This window comes from Manis javanica, chromosome 7, assembly GCF_040802235.1.
Source record: "Manis javanica isolate MJ-LG chromosome 7, MJ_LKY, whole genome shotgun sequence".
Lineage (NCBI taxonomy): Eukaryota > Metazoa > Chordata > Mammalia > Pholidota > Manidae > Manis > Manis javanica.
This window is the reverse complement of record NC_133162.1, coordinates 79,563,081-79,575,733: the sequence shown is the minus strand read 5'-3', so window position 1 is coordinate 79,575,733 and position 12,653 is coordinate 79,563,081. Positions and strand designations below refer to the sequence as shown.

The window sequence follows — 12,653 nt, the reverse complement described above, 5'->3', positions numbered from 1 at the left end:
TATTTTCTCCCAGTTTGTAGCTTGTCTTTTCAGCTACATAGCAGGATCTTACACAAATGAAAGCTTTCAGTTCTGATGAAGTTCAGTTTGTCAGTGTGTCCTCTCATGGCTCATGCTTTTGGTGCCCAGTCTAAGAACTTCTGGCCTAGTCATAGATCTTGAAGATTTTCTCCTTTATTGTTCCTCCAAGTTTTCTAGTTTTGCAGTTTGTATTTAAGCCTATCAACCATTTCGAGTTAATCTTTGTAGAAGATGCAAAAAAATTTTTAGGTTGAGGTTCACTTTTGCCTGTGGATGCCAGAAATCTCCAGCATGATTTGATGAAAAGACTCTCCTCCCTCCATTGAATTGCTCCTATACCTTTGTCAGAAGTGATTTGGGCATATTTGTGTGGTTCTGTCTCTGGACTGACCTTTATTGAGATATAATTCACATACCATATAATTCACCCATTTAAAATGTACCATTCAGTGGTTTCTATATATTCCAAGTTGTGCATATTATCACCACTAACAATTTTAGAATATTTCATCACCACCAGCACCCCCAAAAAAGAAAAGAGGAACTTTTACCACCATAAGGAAAACAAGTTGTTCCAAGATCTATGGAATATTAAAAATTATCTGTGTGATATATGTAGCATGGAAAAGATAAGTAATGATTCTATAGCATCTTACTATGCTGATGGACAGTTATTGCAATGGGGTTAGTGGGGACTTGATAATATGAATGTATGTTGAAAGCACAATGTTGCTCATGTGAAACCTTCATAAGATTGTGTATCACTGATACCTTAATTCTAAAAAAGTGTAAAACAAAAATTGTGTGTGCCCGAAAGTGGAGAAGAGGCCTTCTCTGATAAACCTGTGATGTATCAGAAGTCTGGTCATAGGTCCAGACTGTCAGCTCCACCGTAAGCCCCAAGAAGTTCTTTGACATGTTGCCCATAGTCACAGCTGCCTCCCACAGGCCTCCCCTCCCCCAACATTGGGCCTTGGCTCCCAACCTCCTAAGGACAGCCAGAGTTTTCACCCCCAGAAGATGGAGTCCCCCTGCCAAGCCTCTGTATCCAATCTCCACCTCCAGCTGCCCTTTACACTCCCCCAGGTGGGCATGGAGACTGCAATGACTTGGGCTTGTTTGGAGCAGCAGGGTGCAGATGCAAGCTCCTCCCCCTGGCCCCCTGCAGCTTCCCCACAGCAGCAACTGAGGCCTCTCACCTCCCAGAGCTAGTTATCAGGGGAGATCACAGCCCCGTTATTGCAATGAAGGAAACAACATTCCAGGCATTGCTCTCCCTCCAGGTTCTAGCAGTACCAGCCACTGCTCCTGGCTCAGGCATCCCTGCCAGGTCCCAGTACAGGCAGCTGCCCCTCAGGACCCTCTGCCAACCCTCGGGCTCTGGCGGGTTTCTGCTCCTCTGGGTTCTCTTCAGCGAGGGAAGCATCCCCCTGAGGGGGCCGGCAGCAGTCCGCTCCTGGGGAGCCCGGCAGCTGGACTCCCTGCTGAATCTCTCAGCATCACCACCACCGGTGTTTTCCTTTCCTGCATTCTGGTGTGGACTCCATATTGCAGGCATCCAGTGGATGAACCACTGTTGCCAGGACTAACTCATTGACATCACCAGCTGGCTGGCCTCAGGTGGGCCATCCAATAATAGTCAGTGGAACCAGGAGCTCCAGGAAGCCCTGTAGGGTGGGGAGGGGGGAGCGGGGAGAGGAGGAAATGTAAGAGGGGTCTTGACCGGGGCCCTGACCATAGTAAGAATTTTACAGCCCGTGTACCGCGTGAACGCAGGTAGAAATACCAAGAGGAAAGGCTCAGGGGCGGCGACCTTGCCGGAATGTTTAAAGGATGCGGGGTCGTTCCCGGGGTTTTGATGAAGGTAGAGAAGGAAGGGGAGGTTACCAAGGCAGGTTGGAGCCAGACATCTCCCACCCAGCCACCCACCCAACCCCGCCAAAACGTGTATGTGGAGGGCTGCGATCCAGGGACACAGCTGCATGTGGGCTGAGCCATGGGACCAGTACAGACCCCATACCATGCCGTGGCGCTCACTGGAGTGGTCCTTGGGCCCCTCTGGTGGGGAAGCCCCCCAGTGCACAGGGGCCTCCTGATCCCTGCCCCAGAGGGACGACCCCAGGTCTCCTCTAAAAAGACTCTCCCGCGTCCCCTTCTTGTCCTGCATGCCCCCAGCGCGTCGGCCGGGGCCGCCCCTCTGACAGGGCTCTGGGCTCCAGCACAGCAGTTACTGCAGGTGCTCAGCGGCTCGACCCCACTCGGTGCCTGTGGGAGCCGGGCCATGCCCCTCCCCAGCCCTCACCCAGCTTTGAGCCCCAGGGCGCTGTGCAGCTTGGAGGTAGGGGAGGGGCCCCAATCTTTCATTAAAATGGGCGCCTGGGAGGCAGGCTTATCCCACCCCTGAATCAATCAATCTATCTATCTATCTATCTATCTATCTATCTATCTATCTATCTATCTATCATCTATCTATCTATCTATCTATCTATCTATCTATCTATCTATCATCTATCTATTTATCTATCATCTATCTATCTATCCATCTATATCTATCTATCTATCTATCTGTCATCTGTCTATTTATTTATTTTTATTTTGGTATCATTAATCTACAATTACATGAAGAACATTATGTTTACTAGGCTCACCCCTTCACCAAGTCCCCCCCACATACCCCTTCACAGTCACTGTCCATCAGCATAGTAAGATGCTGTAAAATCACTAGAAGGGGGACATTCTTAACTGAGCTGCTCTTTAGAGTCAAGATCTTTCTTTTTGTTTTGCAATGCCAAGACGTTATAGAAAAGTTTAAAAGCACAAAAAAATTATGATGAGATTCATATCCTCTCACTCAACCATTTAGTGAAGTTCATTCATCATTTAGTGTTTTCTCTCCTGTCTTTCTTCCTTATATAGTTTTCAACTTTGTAACACAGTGGTGGTCATATTGTCTTCACAACTTGCAGTCCCTTTTCTCTTAACAATATCTTGAAAGCATTTCCCATTACGTAACCAACTCTCCTGGGTCACCTTAAACATCACAGCATTGAGCAAATTGCCCTAATCTTAGCCTGCCAGGTTCAGCTTAATCCCTGACACCCAAATTCCAGCATACCTACAAATTATGAATGCAATGCCACTTGCTTTACTTGCCTTTTTCATTATAAGAAACGTTAAGAAACCTGGATTCCTGATTCTTATTAATACTTTTCTTTTTTCTAAAAAATATTTAGGAACTATAAGCATGGTGATTTAGGAACTACAACAATATAATTAGCTTCCAGTGAAAGCAAGGAGGAAGTGTGGACTAAGGTTAGTTGATGAGATTGGGATAGTCTGTTTTATATGAAGTGTGTGGGCTAGAGGTGAAGGCTTTAGGGAATAATCAGTGAGGTTTTTGGTTGGGTTCAGACTGGTTTCATGAGGAAGAACTGAGCTATTGAAACATCCTCAGATAAGAAACATTGTCTCATTATTTAAACTCCACCAAAACAGAAAACAAACAAACAAACAAACAAAACAGACTTTGCAACCTGTTCTCCATGCTTGACTCAGGAGAGGGAAGGAGGTATTAGTCATTACTCACACTGTGAATTACAGCCAGAAAGAGGGTCTCTGCTGTCCTCTAAGGAAACTGTGGGGGACAGACCTTATGTTTGGAACTCAGAGACCCAGGAGTGTGTGTGTTCAATATCTTCTAGGAATTGGGCTCCATCATTATCCATGTCCTTGTTCTTCAGGTCAGGGTCTACAAACTAGAAGTATCAATATTACCTGGGAGCTTGTCAGAAGGTCTCACTCCAGAATGAATCTACTGAATCAGAATCCTTATTAAATAGCACCCCAGTGATGCACATTAAATTTGAGAAGCACTCCTCTCTGTAAAATCAGGGATCCTTCAGCCCTTTTCCTTTAGAAAAATTATGACTGCATGTTCAAGAATTCCAATCTTTGGGAGTATCTTTCCTTTTTCCTCCCTTAAGATGCAATTCTTTTTCTCTCAAGTGCTGCTTCTGCTTCCAACTATGGTGTTTTCTCCTGTGACTTTTATGGAAGGTCACACGACTATGAAATGAGAGGGCCTTTGCTATGTGTGATTCACAGACAGGTCATGTCTTCTTAGGAAGGTTTGCATCATATTTTTAATATCTACATTTTTAAGTGTTTATGATTGTTAAGCATTTGTGGCCAGCTTTACTTCTTCCGTTTGACTTGTTATCCTTCCATGGAAATATCATGAACCAGACCCTGACTCAGAGAAAGGGGCCAGACTGCAATTGGTGATTCCCTTGTTGAGGTCAAGTTTGAAGTAACAAATCTCAGGGGAGGCTGAGAAACTGGGTTAATTCCATAATACTTAAGGATATGCTGAGTTCATCACCTCCAAACTGTTGGAAGATCACCCCTTTACCACAATTAATCAGTGACTTACTGCTTTATCTTAGAAGAAAAGCATGACAAAAAAGTGACTGGGGACTTAAATCTAAACCCCAGACCTGTCACTGAGTCATCTGCTCAAGTCACAATCTCCAGTGTAAAGTGTAGGATGAAACAACCCCATTGAAATATTTGGTGTGCCTAGGGAGTGGGATAAAGGTGTGCAAGTCTCATAAGATACCGTTTTTAGTCATTAAGAACTGATCTCTTCTGCTACAAATGGGCAGCAGATGTACCATGGCTTTTGCTTTGATGAATTATTATTTTCTTTGCTATTTCTGAGGATATTGTAGCTTCACTGCTTCTGAACACTAACACCAGTTTACAAGATGCATGAGTCATCACTGAAAAGACCTGAAAAGAGAAAACAGGACTTAATAAACTAGTCCCAGGGTCAGAGCCTAACAGCATCCTTCTCCAAAGGGCTGAGCTAAGCCTGCAGCAGGCATTAGTCAGTGACTGTTAGAGGGGTCTACAAACGAACATGAATGCAGGCACAGTGGGTGCACTAAGGCTCTCCTTTTCCTGACAAGTACATTCTCCCTTTACTGAGACTCTCCTATATGCCAGATACTGTGCTGGGGACAGTGAACATGACAGGATTCCTGCCCTCAGAGGTTCAGTGTGTGCAGTGGAGACAGATAAGTAAACAGGAAATTGTGACCAAGTGTAGTAAGTCATGTCTGATGGAAAGTGCAGGGCCCAGGGCCTGAGAAGAGAGAAGCTAAAGCTAGAGCTAGAGCTGGCATCATGTGAATCAAGGGTAAGTAGAACAATCAAAATCTTAAATAGTGATGCACCCAGAACCTAAAAAATAAAAATTAGCTTGCAGAGGCCAAAAGGGGCCCGGGATTTCCCCAGACACAAGAAGTACACTGAAGTGGGATGGCCCTTATGATCAGGTTCAGGAGCAAGGGCTTCCACCCACAAGAGAGGGGTTTATTGGTTTCTATTCATGGCTCAGAGGCTCTCTATGCCTACTGTCTCTGGTCATTTCCCTACCTGAAAATAGGTTTAGACCAGATGATCTCTGCAAGCTTCTTTCTAAGTGGGGTATCCTATGGCTGCTTAGTATCTTAAAGTGGTGCAGAACTGCATCATCTCAAATGCTCACGGCGAGTCATCTCTGTGTATTGGGACAGTGAAAGGAAACCTCACTGATGGAGGAGGGAGGCCAGCAGGAGGAGCTCTCACACCCTACTACTCTGTGTCAACTGCAGACCCAACTGGAAGAGATGGAACTTGCAAGTCCTTAACTACTTTAGCTTTACTATATCAGCAGGTGAAGGTTTTTCTTCCGCCCCAGCAACAGCCCAGCCAATGAGAGACCGTCACAACTCAACCAATGAGAAGCCATTATACTTTAAACTCTCATTTTGTATATGACAACTCTCCCAACTCTTCCCTTTCCTCTATTAAAGAATGTTCCTCTCCTCTGTTCTCCAGACTTGCCTATGGTTTTGCCATGGCTTGCTTGTCCTGAATTGAAATTCTCTTCCTGAATAAACTCATTTTTGCTGGCAAAGTAACTCTTTTATTTTAAGGTTAACAATATATTGTATCACTTTATTATATAATTTAGCTTTGATTGGGTACCCATTGTACATTTCAGACTACAGAAATGTGCATGCAATTAAAAAAAAGAAAAGACAAACCAGAGAGAAAAGGAAAAAGAAAATAGTCTGGGGATATGACACAGGGTGATAAAATGAGACCGCTTTAACTCATGAGTGCTCATCACGGAAGGGAACCCAAGACTGTCCTGGAACAAGACAGATGAAGGTCACTCATCCTTCACCAACTTTCTCCTTCCTCCACCATCCTCAAAGTACAACATCTAAAACTAGGATACACGTTAGTTAACTGGAATCTAATGAGGGTGAAATCCTAGTCCCACCTCCACTAGATCTGAGCCACACTCACACTGAGCACTGGTATCTGCCCAGCCAGGTGGTTTGTATCAAGCAATCAACAGCCTGTGTCTGCCTTAAAAATAAAATGAATACCAAAAATGAAAGATCTGCCATAAGAGGGAGAAAAAAGACAGCATAAAAATCTATGAAGTAGTTGTAAAGATGGAGGAAGGAAGCTGATGTTAGCAAGTGTGAAAAGGGAGGAGTCCTCATTGGACAAATAGTTTGGTTTTACCGCTCACTCTGTGCTCAGTGCTGGGGACTCAGAGATGAAACAGACACTGTCCTAAAGCAGAAGGAAAAGAGACCGATACACAAGTAAGAACAAAACCCCATACTGTGTATACTTACCACTCTGTGTTGCTGTGGATCAGCATCACCATCACCTTGGCGATTGTTAGAAATGCATAGTCTTCAGCTCCAGATTCAGAATCTGCATTTTAACAGGAACCCTGGAGTTTTAGAAGCACTGCTCTGTATGGTGAGAGGCTGTGGGTAGCATGCAGCTGGGAGAAGGGCTGGCTCTGCCTGAGAGGGTTAGGGAAGGCTTTCCTGAGAAAGTCACTTTTGGGCTGGATCTTCAAAGTGAGTAGGAATTTATGGTTTGAAATGATGGGTAGGATGAAAAGGTCGAGTCGAAACTGAACTGGAAACACAGGCTGGAATCTGACTTTGAAGATATTTGTCTGCCTTATTAAGGAATTTGTTTATTGTTTCCTAAGCATGGAAATCATGTAAGGTACGAGAACATTCTCCAGGCACCATGCTGCTTAATCAGTGTCAGAGCATTCATGCACATTAGAAGTACTGATGACCTTGTTCATAGTGGAAATATGTTTTCAAGGAAAAATAATCAGGACAGCTTTAATGCTCTCCAGGCTTGCTCAGAGGGTAGGAGTGTCCATGAACTTGAAGGGAAACAAAAGAAAATTTCCATCTGAGGACATTTTTTTTTTCTGAAGCAAAAAGGGAAGGCTATTAGCAGTTCTTCTAAATAGTATTAAACCAAAACTACATGTCAAGGAACAGGAAATTAATTTTTCTCAGAGGCAAAGTAGCAACTGTTTAACCATTTAATCAACTACATGATAGTTAAAGATAGAGAAAATGCATGCCTCATTTTAGCTGAAACTTAATTCTAACTCAGTATTCAAAGTCTGGTGTCCTGATAAGTATGGTCGGCCAATGTCCCAGATTGATCAGACGTTGAGTTGTCACCCAGGATCCTGGTTCTGGGTGTGATTACCATCCCCATGCAGGCCCAGGTCAGGACTTTCTTTATCTTCCAACTGGCTGGATACTTTTATTTATTTGTTTGTTTGTTTATTTTTTAGTTTGTTTTTTAATGGTGCTGAATTTTTTTATTGAGGTATGATTGACATACACTCTTAAGAAGGGTTCACATGAAAAAACAATGTGGTTACTACATTTACCCATATTATCAAGTCCCCACCCATACCCCAATGCAGTCACTGTCCATCAGTGTAATAAGATGCCACAGCCACTATGTGTCTTCTCCGTGCTACACTGTTCTCCCTGTGATCCTGGCTGGATACTTTTAATGATGAGCCAGAGAAAGCCATGGGGCATTTGAAATGGCAGAAGAGATTTGCCCTATTCTGGTATTATAATGATTATTGATATCTTAAGTGGGCCTATGTGAAGTGGAATAAAATAGTGCATCAAATCTAGCATGGATAATTCAGACAGCTACCACTTTCAGAGATCAACTTGTCCTGACATCAGAAGATGACTTATTGTAGCAAAAGTCCTTGGACCATTGGAACTATTAACTGGAGGGTAACGAGTATGAGAAGTGAAAAGCAGGCAGGGCTAAATCATGCTGCAATGTGCAGAAGTGGCAAAAATAGTGGAGGCTTCTAGCACTGGCAACTAGAGGCTGGCACTACCATGAGTGCTGCCAGGGTGCACCTGAGGCGCATCATAGCCTGACTAGACATTTGTCATTATCCCCAATTTCTAATAAGGAAACTGGGGCTCAGTGAAGGTGGTTGTTAGGGTCCCAGAGCCAGTATGCTAGGATTCAAGTTCAGGTTAGACTTGTTGTTGGGCACAGCTCAGTATGTCCCGCTTCCTGAAGGGCAGGCATTGCACGGTCACTCTGGAATCTTTAAGAGCCTGCATGCTTGCTACAGGTTTGTCAGAAAATTCACTGAAACAGCAGAGTAACAGACAAAATCCACATAGATAAACAGATCATTGAACAGTGATCGTTGTTATATAAATTTTATATAATAATGATTATTTTGCCTTAAATTTCACTTTACAAAAGGCTTCAGCATAGGCATACCTAGCTTCTAAATGCACTTGAGATGATCTGACGATAGTTCGTAGTTTTTCCAGAACAGTTTTCATGTCTCTGTTTTACAGATGAATGAGTATTGCACATAAATGCAAATCTATGGATCCATTTGGTTCCTTGAGACATCAGTAATAGTAAATCAATAAGCATTTATCTATCACTTTCTCTGTTGAAAATGCTGTGCCACAACATGTGTGTCTCTGGAAGAGACACAAACTAAGAGACACAGGTCCTGCTCTAAAGAGGTCTCTACAGTCAAACAATCAGAGAATTAAGTAACAGAGGTTGTTTTTTGTTTTTAATATTAGTGACAATAGAAAAAAAAATTAAAGATAGAGAGAGAGAAAGGTCTTACCAGACTAAATCGTATTCAGATGATTTTTGTTATTATAGAGACTCAGAAGGCAGTAATGAGTTCAGGTACAGGAAGTTTAGGGAAAACTTTACAAAGCCAAGCCTTAGTGCTGCATTTAGAAGGAAGACAGATGTGGAAAGAAAAAAAAAGAATGTACTATCAGGCCCAAACTACAGTATAGAGGAAGATGTATGTAGGGAAGAATAGGGCACTCATTTGAATTTGAAGAAACATTTGCAAATGGACTAAAGATTGTTGAATCAGAGACGGCAAGCTGGAGCCAAACTATGAAGAAAGCTTTGAAAGACACATGCAGCAATTTGGATTGCTCTCTTTTAGGTGTGGCAGCCAAGGGGTTTTGATCTGCTTAAAACTTTTTCTTCCTCTTCAACAATTGTTGCTGGGACAACTGGGTAAAAACATGTAAAAAATTAAGTTGGATTCTGTACTCCACACCATATGCAAAAATTAGCTCAAAATGTATCACTGACCTAAATGTAAGTGATAAAACATAAAAATCATAGAAGAAAACATAGGAGTAAATCTTTGTGATCTTGGATTAAGCATCGCTTCTTAGATTCAACACCAGAAGCACAAATGATAAAAGAAAAAAACTGATAAGTGGAATTTAATAAAAAATTTTAAATTTTGCACTTCAAACATCATCACTGAGAAATGGAAAAGACAACCAAGAGACTGGGAGAAATTATTTGTATGTATGTCATATATCCAATCAGGAACTTACATTTAAAATATTTAAAAAAAAGAACTCTTACAACTCAATAATAAAAAAACCAAAAAAATAACCAATTTAAAAACAGTGTTTTTGAAAATTATATTTACCTATACATTACTATTTTGTTTGTTCATCACTCTTCTTAAAATATATTCTTTTAGAATTTGCTTTAGTAAAAAATGGTAAGTAAATTCTTAATTTTTGTTAAAAAAAGTCTTTATTTTCATTCTTGACAGATGGTCTACTAGTTAACAATTACTCTTCAAGCATTTAAAGACTTTTTTCATGAATTTTTAGTTACTAATACATTTTTTACTCATTAGTGTTATAATAATTAGAATCACAATGATAAAAATCAAGAAATATACAAAAACTTTTAATTACATTGTATTATATAGTGTTATAATACCCTTATTTCATTAATTTTATTTCTTTACAGAATATCACTTTCCTATCTTCCTGTTTCTGAGATTTGTTTTTAGCCTCTGCTGTCTTGCAATTTCACACTGACATGTTTAGATATTTATTTCATCAGTCCTAGAAAATTCTCTTCAAATATTGCCTTTGCTCCATTTTCCCTATTCTTCTGGGGACTTTGATTAGGTCTATTTTAGAGCTCATTCTTATTTATTTTAATATTTTAATTTTAATTATTCTGAATTATTTTAAATTAAATTGTTTTTCCACATAAAATCTTTATTGTTTCCAACTGTTCCACAACTTGGAAAAGTGTCTGGAGAATGTATAAGCAACTTCTCTGGTGATGGTGGCAGAAGTTCAGGTGGAATCACCATGGTCAGGGCGACTGTAGCCAGGGCCCTCGAAGGGGCCACTGAATTCAGAAGGCTCTAATCATGCTTGGCAATAAGTCTTCCAAAGAGGTACTATCCATGTCTGGCATCTGAAGGTTGATCAGGTGGAAGCCCATCTTTTCTTTGAGTTTCACTTCCTGGTTTAGGAAGTGTTTCTTCAGGAAGTACAGACATAAGGGGCTATGCTGGCAGAGCCCAGAGATGTAGATCTAGCAGAGCTAACTTTGATTTCGTCTCTAAAACCATGAAGGCCTCTAAAGCATCCATCTTGAGATAGCATCTACTTACCCTCAAAGAGGGCACTGTCACCACATTGGTTTTGCAAGGAGGCACTTGGTGTCCCCGTGTATCTGCCTTGCCAACTCAAAAGAAGTGGCACACACTCTTTAGGGCCACATTGTTGCAATTAAAATAGCCTAGAGGGAGTTAGGTGTTAGAGGTTCACAAATAAAGGTTGGCCAGGTAGTGGATAGAGGCTTGGCCTCATGTGGATGATCCTGAAGGATCTGGGATATTTTGTTGTAGAAAAGGCACTGGCCACAAAATACAGTGTTAGCTAGTCTTGGAGGCATGGGCTGGCTGAAAGGTAGTCTGGAGGCAGAGGCTGGACAGGAGATTGAAGGGTGGTCAGACCTTAGGAGAATAGTCCTGGGGTATCTTCCATCCAAATACTATTGAATCAAGAGACAAATCTGTGTGGGTTTTCAAATACCATCACTTAGATTATTTTAAATTTTTATCCTTTGACTTGCCTCTCTCACTTAGAGTAATTTCTTTAGATACATCTGCCAGATCTCAAACCCTTTCTTCAAACTGTCTAATACATCATTTGACCAATTTTATTTTCCATTTCTTTAGGTTTCAGTTATTCTTTTCCTAATCTGCCTAGTCATCCCTGCTTCCTTATTGGCTCAAAGATTAGTAATGCAAATTATAGTGTGATCATTGGCACCTGCCCACACGGCAACCCTGTCTCTCTCATTTGCTTACCATTTACTACTCCTAGATTTAGTTTTAACTCATTTGAGGAGAGGTAGAAGGTATGTGGGGCTTTTCAAGGACAACAATAACAAAAAGCCATAATGGTATGTTATTTCAAGAATACAGTTTTTTTTTTTTAAACATTTACTCTACCTTACTGCTAGAAGCAGAATTCTCTGAGCTCCTTCATAGCCCCAAGGTCTGGTAAACTCTAAACTCCAGTATATGCAGCAAATATTTGTTGAATTTAGGCTTACTATTAAAAAGAAAAAAGAAAAAGGAAGGGAGAGCTGATATTTTCATAGATACATGAAGGTACTCAGCACTAGGTTTCTGAAGAAGACTTATGACCTTCATCACCAATAAGAGGCCCAGAAATAGCAGGTGCTCAATCACAGAGCCTGTCACTGGGCACTATTACTCCCCATTGTTCTTAGAGACTGAAATCATCAATGCAGTTCAAAGCCATGCAAAGTCTGGCCCCATAATCAATTCATACTATTGCTCAATTTTTTTTTATTTTGGTATCATTAATCTACAATTACATGAGGAACATTATGTTTACTAGGCTCCCCTCTTCACCAAGTCCCCCCAAAAATCCCATTACAGTCACTGTCCATCAGCATAGTAAGATTCTATAGAGCCACGACTTGTCTTCTCTGTGTTGTGCATCCCTCCCCGTGCCCCCCCCACATTATACATGCTAATCATAATGCCCCCTTCCCCCTCTGCCTTATCCCTCCCTTCCCACCCATCCTCCCCAGTCCCTTTCCCTTTGGTAACTGTTAGTCCATTCTAGGGTTCTATGATTCTGCTACTGTTTTTTTCCTTCAGTTTTTCTTTGTTCTTATACTCCACATATGAGTGAAATCATTTGGTACTTGTCTTTTTCTGCCTGGCTTATTTCACTGAGCATTATACCCTCTATTGCTCACTTTTTAAAAAGAGACTTTATTTTTTTTAGAGCAGTTTTAGGTTTACAAAGAGTTGAGTAGATAGTACAGAGTTCCCGTATGCCTCCTCTTCCCCATAGTTTCCCCTGTTCTTAACATCTTACATTAGTGTGACACATTTG

At 41.4% G+C, this 12,653-nt stretch overlaps 1 protein-coding gene across 1 annotated transcript in view; it reads right to left on the bottom strand.

The window, feature by feature from the left end:
• Window positions 1–6,846, bottom strand: part of OGDHL (oxoglutarate dehydrogenase L) — a 77,323-nt gene extending 70,477 nt beyond the window's left edge. Inside the window, exon 1 of the mRNA XM_036999487.2 lies at window positions 6,723–6,846. The gene's annotated coding sequence lies outside the window, so the exon portion shown is untranslated. The remainder of the gene's footprint in view (window positions 1–6,722) is intronic.
• Between the last annotated feature and the right edge of the window lie 5,807 nt (window positions 6,847–12,653).